Source organism: Monodelphis domestica, chromosome 3 (genome assembly GCF_027887165.1).
Source record: "Monodelphis domestica isolate mMonDom1 chromosome 3, mMonDom1.pri, whole genome shotgun sequence".
Lineage (NCBI taxonomy): Eukaryota > Metazoa > Chordata > Mammalia > Didelphimorphia > Didelphidae > Monodelphis > Monodelphis domestica.
In genome coordinates, this window is record NC_077229.1 from 478,865,938 (window position 1) to 478,878,106 (window position 12,169).

A 12,169-nucleotide genomic window follows, 5' to 3' on the forward strand; every position below is an offset into this window, starting at 1 on the left:
CTCATATTTTTATTATGGCCATGCTTTTCTTCTCAGTTTTATGACATTTACTTTTGACTTTTATGGTTGTTATATTATTGTAGTCATTGTACATGTATATTGTTTTCTTGGTTCTTGCTTTATTCTTCGTCTGTGTAGATCTTTCCATGTATCTCTGAATTTATTACATTCATTATTATAGCAGAGTAAAATTCTACTACATTCTCATACTAAATTCCATTTAGCCATTTCTCATTGGACAGGTATCTACTTTGCTTTAAGTTCTTTGCTATCACAAAAAATGCTGCTATTAGTATTTTGGTATATATGAGGATTTTCTTCTCATCAATGATCACCAAAGGTATAAGCCTAGGAGGAGAAATCTCAGGATCAAAGATTTTAGGCATTTTAGTAATTTTATTTACATAATTTTCCATTTACATTTACATAATAATCCACATTATTTTCCAAAATGATTGTACTGATAAAACAATGAATTAATGTGCGTATCTTCACATAGCCCCTACAGTTTTGACTTAACGTCTTTTTCTATCTTTCCTAATTTGCTGTGTGTGTGAGCTGAAATCTCAAGGTTGTTTTGTTTTGCATTTCTCATTATTATTAGTAACTTAGACTATTATTTCATATTAATAATTTGCAATTCTGAGAAATATTTATATTTTAGACTAGCTCTATTGGGGAAATAACTTTTGTCTATATCTATTAATTGTTTATATATTTAAAATATAAAAACTTTAATTAATTTGATATAAAGACATTTTTCTATTCAACTAACCGTCTATATCATTCTTATATGCTGATAATATGATGGTTTACTTAGAAAATACTATGGAATCAGCAAAAATATTGAGATAATAGCCTCAGGAAAGTTGTAGGCTACACTATACAGCCTCAAAAATAAATAGTATTTCAATAAGAAAATTCATGAGGCAATAATAAAAAGGAAAAGTTTATTCCAAATAACTATAAATGCACAAAATTTGGGGGAGTTTAGTCTGTCACAGCAGATAATTTAAGTAATTAGTAATATTCAATGCTCATGTCTATTCCATACCAATATAATAAAGATAACAATACTACTAAAATTAATTTGCAATTTAAATATTATACTAATACTACCAAATAAACTACCAAAAGAAATTTTTTTCTACAGAATTCCACAATAAAATTCATCTGAAGAAATAGATAAAAAATCCATCAACATAACCTTATAAGATTGTACCATTAAAAAAATTAGAAGCAGATCATATATAGATATATTCATAACTAGGTTTGGTATAGAAGCAAGTTAAATAATAACTTTTATATGGCTCTTACTATGTGCCAGGCATTGGTTCTTTGACCTATTTCTCCTCCCCATTTTGGTTTCTCTTGCTTTCATGACCTTTCACTACCTACCTAGTTCTGGTCATCCTCTGTCCCTCCTGCTTTCAGACTTCTGAATATTGCCAGATTCACGAAATTGAGCTAATTTTCCCTCAATACAAATTATATATAACTTTAGATAAATCAGACTTTTTTTTTAACCCTTACCTTCTGTCTTGGAATCAATACTGTGTATTGGTTCCAAGGCAGAAGAGTGGTAAGGGCTAGGCAATGAGGGTCAAGTGACTTGCCCAGGGTCACACAGCTGGGAAGTTGCTGAGGCCAGATTTGAACCTAGGACCTCCCGTCTCTAGGCCTAGCTCTCAATCCACTAAGCCACCCAGCTGCCCCCTAAATCACTTTTTGCTAGATGATCTTATTTGATTCTTACCAATTCATTAACTTTCATGTAGCATCTTCCTATCCTTTTTCTCAACCTATACTATTAAATATATTTACAACAGGTGACTAGTCTACTTCATTGAGAGAAAAGAAAGGCCATCCAATGTGAAATAAAGCTTTACTAACCAAGTTCCTCTTTTCTTTATTCTTTTAAAATTTATGGGGGCTGCTAGTGGCTCAGTCAACTGAGAGATGGGCCTATAGAGATGGGATGTCTTGTGTTCAGATATAGCCTCAGACACCTTCTTAGCTGTGTGACCCTGGGCAAGTCACTTAACCCCAATTGCCTAGCCCTGTGATAGCGAACCTAAGGCATGCATGCTAGAGAGGGCATATGTGCTGTTGCCTGTCTTGAAAGGCAGAGGGACTCTATTAGAGCTGTTCGCCTGCCCCTCTGCCCTACAACTCAATGGGGGCACTTCCTCCCTCCCTTCATGGCACTTGGTCTCTGGGGGTGGGGTAGGGCACACAATGCAGTCTCTTAAAAGGTTCACCACCACTGGCTTAGCCCTTACCACTCTTCTGCCTTGGAGGTAACCCGTTTTATTGAGTATAGAAGGTGAGGGTTTAAAAACATGTCAACCTGAAAAAGCACAGAATCACTAAAGCAGTTACAAAGAAAAAGTCTTTGATCAGGACAAGGGAGACAGAGTCCATATGGGACTCTGGGATTCTGAGAACATTCCCAGGAAAATTTACCACAAATGGGAATGTCCATCATGGGAATTGCCTCATGAAATTTTCAAATGAACTGAAGAACTTGGGGTCCTATATATACTCTGGGGAATGAAGGAAAGGAAGGACAATTGATTGGCTTATATGGAGGGTAGGGAAGGTGGATTTCTGTCAGGGGATGAACTTCCTGGGAGAGAGAAACTTCTAAGACAAAAATGTAATTAAGATTTGATTAAATCCACTAATTCTCTCTAGGCTGAGATCACCGAGTACTTAAAGGTTTATTGCTCAGTCTAAGACAAGGATCAGTTTGAGAGTTCCTTGAAGGCAAGTTCTCTAAGGACAAAGGTAAATTTGGGGCTTTCATAAAACTATTTGTCATTCACCACTTCCAGGCAGAGCTATTCCACCAAAGACCATGAAAAGGACAAAGGGCAGTGTGCCCAGGAAAGGTTGACTCTCTCTTACTAATGGTGGAAAGAGACAAGGGATTTAAGCATGGACAATTGGCATTAGAGGGCCTAGATAGAATTAGTAGATATAATCAAATTTTAAGTACCCTTTTGTCTTGGATATTTCTCCCATTTTATTCAGTCTCTCCCAGGTAGTCCAGCTCTATTTCCCCAAAGGTATTAAAAAAACCCAAGTTCTTCATTGTTTCACAAAGACATTGTTCCCAGAATCCTAGAGCTTGTCTCTGTATGGTATCTTGTACAAGACTGTTAGAGCATTGTCTTCCTTGTCCTGATTAAAGCCTAGTTCTTTCTAACCACTTTGGGGGTTCTATATTTTTAAAGGTTGTCAACACTTAGCCAGAAGATAGGCATTTAGCCTTCAGGAAAATCCTAACAGTGAAAACTACCCCAGTTCTCAAAGTCTGTCAGGTCTTCCAAGTTCCAGGGGTCCTGATGTAGGCTCTAATATCTTTCTTTTGTAGAAGTGTCCTTTGCAATAAAAAGGTACCAGAACAGTTTCATTGCTAGAAAAGAAAACATGAGAAATCTACAACTAAATTTTCCATTAGGAACCAATTGACTCTTCGGGTATTTGTCAACCATAGCAGACATTTGGCAATTTTGGACTGATTGAAATCTGTCAGTATTTAAAAATTACTTGCTACTGGTGCTTAGAACAATTTTAGAAAAATAACTTCTACTAATACAAAATACAAATTAAATATTCTATTATAGACCCCAAACAATATTAAAAACGCTTGCATGACTATTTCAGCTTCAAAAAATTAAAAAAAAATTTTTTTCTAAACCCTTACCTTCCATCTTGGAATCAATACTGTGTTTTGGTTCCAAGGCAGAAGAGTGGTAAGGGCTAGGCAATGGGGGTCAAGTGACTTGCCCAGGGTCACACAGCTGGGAAGTATCTGAAGTCACATTTGAACCTAGGACCTCATCTCTAGACCTGGCTCTCAATTCACTGAGCTACCCAGCTGCCCCCTAATTTTAAAATTAAGAACAAACAAAACCAAAAAAAAAACCCAGCATTACTCTCTTCTAGTCACATTATATATCTCTACTACAGTCATTCTTGTGCCATTAAAAAAGGAAAAAAGATGAACTGTGTTTAAGTTTATTGTGGGGAGAAATCAACAACATGGGAGGTGGGATGAAAGGAGAGGCAGAGAGGAGGTATCAATCAGAAGCGTAGGTGACTTCTTGAGCCTCCTGCTCCTTGTTGGGCCTTTTCCTGCTGGCAATTTCCCTCTGAATGAACTCCGTCAGCTTGTGCTCCCACTGAAGCATTTCTCTTTAGCTTCTGCTTGGTTTTGGATGCCTTCTGCCTCAAAGAGTTGCAGATTTTCTTTTTTATTTGCTCCAACTGAGTTGTCAGGGTCAACAGGGCTTCTTTCTCCACTTGGCCCAGAGTCTGAAGCTTGGAGTGTAACAACTTAAATTGGTCTAAGTATTTGGGCAATTTGGACCACTCAGTCAAGAGACTGCATGTCACTGATCACTTGGTTCTAATTCCTGGGCCTTGGCCTCAAATTTCTGAGCCCCTTTTGGGGGAGACTTATCTGATGGAGAAGGCATCCGAGATTTTCATGCCGTCTCCAGCCCATCAAGTGCTTCTTTACACAGTTTACTATTTCCTGGGGAAGTCATTATTTTTTCCATGACTTTAAAGCTCTGTCCAGATATCTTGGTGTCCATATGAAGGGTATATCACAGAACATGGCCTAAAGTCCTTGATACAATTCCATTTCCCCCAGAATTGGATAGCTGTATAATTGTGAACTCAAGCACACAGAGTTCTCCTGTTTTAGGCCCAGCAGTAACAAAGATGCTTCAAAAATTTTCTATCTGAATTCTGACATCTTCATTAGACACTGGTATAAATCATTGAAGGAGAGCCCCTGGGTGGAGGGTGTGTAAAAGTCTTCCTGCAGCATAACTTGGAAAACTATAGGTAAAAGGACCTTTGTAGTTTTCTTTCTTTATAAAATAATCCACGAGTAAGTTGAATGTAAAGTTATTTGGGAAAATTCTGCATTGTACCTTATTGACAAGAGTATACATGAATGAGGCTTTATCTTCTGCACCAAATTTGAGTCACTATCTAATCCAGATGTTCATGGTCCAGTTGGGACTCTGATGTGACTTCTAAAGGTAATATTTATCCTGGCCTACTTCTTCTTGGGAAATGTCCACAAACCCTGAAATTGTCAAATAACTGATATAGCTTTTTCTCATATATTCCATCCATTAAGGATACCAGGTCAGGTAGATTACAAAACTCTTTTTCTTGCTTCCCATTTCTGGCTATCCACATAAGTTGCAGAGAGCAGGCATCTTTTGCCTTCCAGAAAAATAGACAATCACATTCCAGGCCAGGAACAATTGATACCACACTGTGCTCCACTGCTGCTTCCTCCAGAATATTGTTCCAAAGGTCCCTGTCTATCAATATCTTGCATCTTTTATTTCTGTTCTTAATTCCTTATTTGGATGCACATTTAGGTCCTACCAATTAAAAAAAAAAAAGCCTGCCTTTGTTTCCTCTAAATCAGCTACTGTGCCATTTTTTTTGTTGTTGTTGCTTTAAATTCCTTGGTAAAAGTTGTCTCCAACCAGTGGAGACATTTTTTTAATGTCTCCATTAAATTAAATTAAATTAAAAAACCATTTTTTTAATATCTACTCTTTCAAGTATTTGTAATTATGCTTACTTCACAACTCTACAGAAATTACCCCCTTTCTGATCTGTCAAGGAAGCTCATTCCCTCCCCCTTCCTGAGTAACTTTACCTGTCTATCAGACATTCCTGACATACCACAGTTGTGCCAGGGTTGCATTGGTGTACGTTCTGTAGGTCAGTAAAAGTTAAGGTTTGGGGAGGGAGACCTTCGAGAAGACCAATGGGAGAACCACGAGAAGAGAGAGAGCAGGCAGGTGAGGGGGGAATGAGGAAGATACATGCAGGCTAGGCACCACTTGGCCAGGTTACTTAGGAATGATTGTCTACCCTTCTTAATAAACTTTAAAAAAAAAAAATATATATATATATATACATATATATCTGTGTAGATAGAAATATTATTTTTAATTATTACACGAGATCACAAGAAACCTCTTAACTACCAAATTAATTGATTTCCTAACCTCCCATCAGTTTTCTGCTATTCTCTTAATTGCTGCTTTTAACAATATTAACATATTTCTTCCTGCTTCTTCTTTCTCTAATTACTTTTCTCTCTCAAAAAATCACAGACCTTGTGGGAAAAACTATATCCCCTCAGCATGCCACAGGGTTCCCTCTCCCCTACTTCCGGGCGGATTCCTCTATGAATGTACCAATCCCACATTGGGGAGGGACCCCTCCCTCCTACTTCCTGGCGGGGGGATTGGTTTATATATGGACCAGTCCGTTGCAAGGGATTTTTGGGCTTTGGCTTGTGCGTCGGAGCTCTAGTCAGTTTCAGCTGCTGGAGCTCTGGTTTTTGCGATATTAAAGTTTGTTAGTTAAAAGAGTTTTTTCCTTTCAATAACCTTATATTTGAAAGGATCTTGGAGATCATCTAGTCTAATTCTCTTTTTTTCAGATGAAAGTAAGCTGTAACAAGGAAATAATTGGCTCAAGTTCATGTAATTAGTATATGGACAGGCAGGGATCTTCTTGGTTCAGTTTCCTTATCCTTCCTAAACCCAAACATGGATTTGGCCTGGGCTCTATTGTTTCTTCCTTTGAAATCCCAATCATGTAGATTCAATTCTCTCTCTATTTGTATTTCCATCTCTGTATATATAACTCTCTCTCTGTCTCTCTGTCTCTGTCTCTCTCCCTTAATCTCTTAACTTCAAGCCTGTATTTATATTAGTTTATTTTTATTTGTTCTTTCTTTTAAACACCACTGCTGCTTCTCAGTGATTTGTCCTCTCCCCCAATCCCTGTAATAATCTGTACAGTTAAGTAAAATAAAATAAATAAGCATGTTGGCCAAATCTGAAAGTATTTCAGAGTTCCACAGACTTTCATTTTTATTTTTCTTTATACTAGAGGTCATAGTTTAAGTTCTTTTGGTTCTCCTTTTTGTTGCATCAGTTCATAAAAATGGAAACATATTTTTCCAAATTATTGATATTTGTCATTTCTTATAACTCAATTAACATTTCACTAGATTTTAATACCCCCCATGGCTCACTTTCCCAACTCCCACAAACTCTGGTAGATTGAGTCCCCAGAGGTTGGCTAATGACTCCCCTCTTGACTCCAGCATATAGTACGTTCTAATCCTATAGCTCATGAGTCTTCATTGTGTGTGTTCCTCACTATTAATTCTTAATATCTTCCCAATATTAATCATTCAACTGAAATTAGCTTTTATGAAAGAAAATTTACTGAGAGTACACATAGCTAGGTTAGTTACAAAAGCATTCTTCTAAAAAGGGAGTATCCACTTGGTCCCTGGGGAAAATGGACTCAAGCTTTAAAGAGCATATGTGGCAAAGAGAAATCCATAGGTCATGGGTCTGGAAATGCATTTTTCTCTTTTTGGAGGCCTTTGGAGGCATACCATCCTTGATATTTAGTCAATTGTGAAGTTTTGTTCATTCTATCTTCACATCTCATCTATCTTTCTCTTTCTTCTTACATGATGGCCACTCCCATTCAAGCCCTTATCACTTCTCACTTGGATTATTGCAATGGTTTCTAAATTGGTCTGCATTACTTCTAGTGAAGTTAATTTTATATCCTTTTTTCAATGACTTTTTGTTGTCTATAATTTTTAGGATACTGTGTTCAATAAGGGATGTATTTAATATTATTGCTTTTCTGAATTTGTTTAAAATATTTTTATGCCCAAATAGAGGATCAATTTTTGTAAAGGTGCCATGTAGAGACTAGAAATATGTACATTCTTTGTTATTCAAATTAAATAATTCTAACACAGCTATCATGGCTAACTTTTCTAAAATTCTTTTCAGGTATTTAATTTCTTTGACATTTATTTTTTGCTTGATTTGTCTAAGGGTATTGAAGTCTTCCACTAACATTGACTTACTGTTTATTTCTCTATATAATTCATTTAACTTCTTTCTAAAGTTTTTAAATGCTATGCCATTATATATATATATGCATATATATATAAAGTTTTGAAATTAATTCTTTGTCTATGGTTATCTTTCAATAAGAGAGAACTTCATTTAGATTAGAAAGCTCAGTGAGGATCAAAGCTGAATGAGGATCAGTTTTCTTTGCTTTTTTTTGCTTGTGGGTTGACAAAGACCCTATGAGCTAAGTAATGTAATGTAAGTAAGTAGTAAGCATGTAGAAATATATGGGAAACTTAAAATGTTCCTTGTTTTGTTGAATTTGTAAAACTTTGTATTTGGGGATAATTATGATTTTCATCTCTACATGTGAGTGTATATATCATGCAACATCATTGAGACTTTACTGCATGACACTGGGGAAAAAATGAATGGGGAAAAAATGAATGAACATTGCTTACTTTTCCCTAAAGATCACAGACACAAGGATTTTGTTTTAAAATGTACCTTTGCCTATTTGCCTTGGATGGGAAATTTCAAACAGGGTATAAGTGTTTAAATTGGTCATAGCTTGGAGGTATCATGCTTCTCTACATGCCCCTATCACATGAGTAGCTTTCTTTGACGGGCTGTGTAGCTGAAATAGACTTTGTTTATCTCTGAAGTTTAGGAGCCTATAAGAGTTTTAGTAATAACAATCAAAACCGTGAGATTTTCTCTTTAACTTGGCTTAGCCTTTGATCAGAAGGAGAGTCTTTCCCTGGCACCCTAATTGTCAGAGACTATTTATCCTCTTTGTCTATTTAATGTATTCCTAGCTCTTCACTTCCATTGCAACTCCCCTGTAAGAATTAACAGATGAATCACAAAACAGTCATGATCAATCAATTTTATTTTGACACCTATCAAGACATAGAAATGGCTTAAAGAAGTACAGAAAATCACATGAAAATGAGTACAAAATACAGTCACAGAGGAAGGTGAAGGAAAATTGAAACCTTTCATAGCACTCAAAAGAGGATTCACAGTCCATTACTGCCAGTCTATTCCAACCAACAATTACTGAATTATTTCTTCATGAATGGATGCTCAGTTAAGTCTAAAAGCCAGTATCTACTCTCTGAACACACATCACAAGGCACCTGCAGGGGCTTCTCCTCTCTTATCATCATCCTGCTGGTGCTGCAGGATCTGCTACTCTTGTCAACCCCAACTCTGATTCAACTTTGATTAAATTTCAAATACAAATTTGGCTCTGCTTTCCCCAACCTAGTGTCTGCATAGAACTCTTCATGAGAATTACTCTTTGAGTGGAGTGTGGGTTTTACAATTAATATTCAATAACTAAATATATTTTATAAAATTTTATTAATAATAACTAAAACAAAAGAATTGCCTGACTTCAGCCTGGTTGCAGGTCCAAGAGAGGAAGAGGGAAGAATTACAGCCACTTAAATACAATCACACAAAATGCAGGGATGCAGGAAAAGGGGATTTTGCGAAATACTAAGGGCCTTCTGGGGGTTGAAGTCCGAAGACTCAAAATCTCCACTTATACATATCCCCCTGTGATCCTATTGGGAAACCAGTTTCCCCCAAAGGATCATGGAAACATAATCAACTTAAAAATTGCAATAATTTGTGGAAAAAGAAAAGAGAACAAATCCAGTGATTACTAGGTTGACAAAAAGCCAATTTGGGGGCAGTCCCCTTTGGCATAAGAGTATACATTCAAAACAAAGGCATTTCAACCCCCCTCCCCCCCAGTTCAATTTACATCCCAAAGTTCACTTTGGATCTCCTGGTGCAGCATGTGGTCTCTGCAGGCATCTATCTTCATGGCGCATTCTGAATTCTGGGAAGTAGCAAGTTTCTTATCCTAAAATTGCTCAAATTTAAATCAAAGTTCACAATAATAACTTGTCCCCCTGAAGTGAATAATAACAAACACAGGGATTACTCAAAGATGCATGGCTGAGTTATGAGGTATATGAATCAATTTGCAAAAGAAAATCAAAAACATGAAAAAATCCAAATAAAAGAGAAAAGTAACTTGTGGATATAATACAAAATGTAAAAGTCTTATGTGTAAAAAAATCTAAGTAAAGGAAAAACAACTCTATAACAGGTCCTTGAATCAGGGCCCAATTTAAATGATTTAAGCAATTATGCATTTACCCAGTCACTAGCCAGGACTATAGAAAGTTTGGCACACCATGAAAGACAGAAAAGGGACTAGATTATAGGAGTCAAGTAGGAGCCAAATTTGCGATACTTGGTAGAATGTGGGGCAAGGAAGACCTGCCTTTAACACATGTTAAACAGCAGTAACCTTGAAACCCCCCAAAAGTTCAAGTCCTCTTGGCTCAAAATGGCATCAGTCCCATTGGGATCTGATCTCTTTGACCTTGTGCTCCATAGGCACTATGCAGGTGCTCTGTGTTTCTTTAACACTGTACAGTGGCTATTTTGTATATTCCCTTCTTCTGGAATCAGACAGAATCATAAAGCAAAGCCCCATAATACTTTTAAACAATCAATGGCATCATTTTTATAGTCTAAAGCTTTTTGGGCATGCATTAATAATAGAAAAAATGTATTTAAAACTTATATTACTGCAAAATAAAAAAAAATTAAGGAAAAATCTTCTCAATACTGTTGACATATCCTTCAAAACAAAAAGGAGAGAAAAAATAAAACTCAGATACTATATTGCACATGCAAGGAAAAACAATAATAAAAAAGTTTTAAAAATCAAAAATATATAGTTTACAATCAGTGACAAACTGTGTCAGCTATGTGCGAGTACAAAATGATTTTCAGAATAAAAGAGTAACAGTAGATAATGCACATTCAAAGAAGTACCAAAGTCCCCAAAATTCACAATAGCCAACAAAGCCATTATCATATTTCACATAAGTTGCTATATGACATTAAAAAAACCTATGAACTGATGGATATTTGTAAAAATTTTTACAGAATTAAAATGAAAAGTTTTGCAGGAGCTCTTTTTTCGGCTTCCTGCTACATATAAACACCTTGGTAGGAACATTTCTTTGTTTCTCTACCTTTACACAACATTCTTTATTTTATATATATATATAATCCATTTAGAAACTACTTGTTACTAAAATTATTTCTGAAGACCACTTAAAATTACAATTAAATTCTTAGCTTATTAAATTCTCTAAAGGTCGTATATAGCTTTTGATGAAGGTTATCCATCATCATCTATATGACAATACACAAAGGCAATATGTCATCTTCAATGGATCTAGTGAAAATGGTTTGGGTAAGATGTTCATGGGCTTACAATATGTTTGTACTTCAGCAAAGGTAAAGGTACAAATTAAAGATCAATATAGGCAAAATATAGTAGCTCAAAATGATTCAGTATAACAGAAAGATATTGATTAAATTAAAACAGATAAACTTAAAAAAACTTAAACCATAAAGCAATCCGTAAATACAATAATATAAACCAATGAGAAGGTGCAGACAGGCAGTGCAGTCAAAAAATCCTTTTCACCAATCTCAATAGACTTGTTCACTATTATAGGAGGAGAATAAACTCAAAATATTAGCAAGAAATTTCCAGATCTCTTTTAAAGTTTCCTTCCCCTTCCTCAGTATTTATCAACCATTTGCATCTCTTTTGTCAGTGCTCTGAATTTTTTCATAGAAGCATAGGGCAGAATCTCCAGTCTGCATGTTGTGAGTAGTTAGGACTTTTAGAAATTTGTCAAAATATTTCAGGTTGGTTTGTAGCATAAGCAGCCTAGCTTGTGGCATATTCTTGAGGAGAAGAAAATAAAGTGGGAAATTTCCAATGAAAATAAAAAGTTCCAGGAAAAGAATTAAGCAGATCCAAGTCGTACTTTTTAGTTCTACCAACTCAAACTGTTGTTTTGGTTTCAAGCATGCTTTGCAATAGCATTTTTCCTGAAAGATGCTGAATGGGGTTTGTTTAAAGAGAAACAGAAAGAAGCAAAACTTTGAGGGAAAACAATAGCGTATTTGCATATGAGAGAAAAAAATACTTCTCCTTGGTGTTTTGGGTCAAGAGAAAGAAGGAAATAAAATCAAGCTTATTCCACCAAACTGACTTTAAATCTACTGATTTGGAACTAACTACCCTCCCTGTGAAAAACCTTTAGTAAAAGCCTTCTAAACTAGGAGTCCAGGATCAGTTAAAAAAAAAATCTGCTTGAAAATTAGAAGGT